We start from the raw sequence: 965 nt of genomic DNA on the forward strand, positions 1-965 counted from the left end.
AACCACATGGTGGCTCACAACCATCCGTAACGAGATCTGGCGCCCCCTTCTGGAGAGTCTGAAGACAGCTACAGTGTATAATAAATAAATCTTAAAAAAAGATTTAAAAAAAGATTAAAAAAATATTCAACGAGCTAAAATAAAATAGTGGAGGTGGGGAGATCATTAAATCAGATACTCAAAACATCCATCAGGAATCAACCAGGGACGTCCTTTGTGGTGGTTTGAATAGTTTTGGCCCCTATAGACTCATACATTTGAATATTTGGCCCACAGAGAATGGCACTGTTAGAAGGTGTGGCCTTGTTGGGGTAGGTATGGCTTTGTTGGAGGAAGCGTGTCACTGTGGGGGGTGGGCTTTGAGGTCTCCTATGCTCAGGCTCCTCCTAGTGTGGAGTAAGAGTCTCCTCCTGACTGCCTTCCGATCAAGATGTACAACTCTCAGCTCCTCCAGCATCATGTCTGCCTGCAGGCTGCCATACTCCCTGCCATGATGATAACAGACTAAACCTCTGAAGCTGTAAGCCGGCCCTGAATAAATGTTTTCCTTCATAAGAGTTGTCTCTTTACAGCAATAAAAACCTAAGAGGTCTTGTTAAGCCAGCCAGCGGGAGTTCCTGATAAAGAGAGTCCTAGGCTGAGTGTGCCCTTGAAAGAAGAAACAGAATCAGAGATGTCATCATCAGATCAAACGATCAAGAACATCCAGCAGAAGAAACCCGATCGGAAAGCCGAGGTTCCTGCATAGTTAGCTGCAGTTCCCATTGGACTTTGTCCCCGTGGCTGAAATGCAGCTTCTGTTTCTCTCACGTTTACCTCAGGAGAGAAACAATTGCAATCTGTGGCTCACCTTTCTCAGTTTTTAAGGACATGACACTTTTACTCTTGGGATGTTTCGCCCTTCTCCTCCCTCCCTGTCAAGGTTGCCAGCCCTTCTCCAGTTAAAGGGCCTTGAAGGACACTTG

Source organism: Mus caroli, chromosome 14 (assembly GCF_900094665.2).
Source record: "Mus caroli chromosome 14, CAROLI_EIJ_v1.1, whole genome shotgun sequence".
Taxonomy (NCBI): domain Eukaryota; kingdom Metazoa; phylum Chordata; class Mammalia; order Rodentia; family Muridae; genus Mus; species Mus caroli.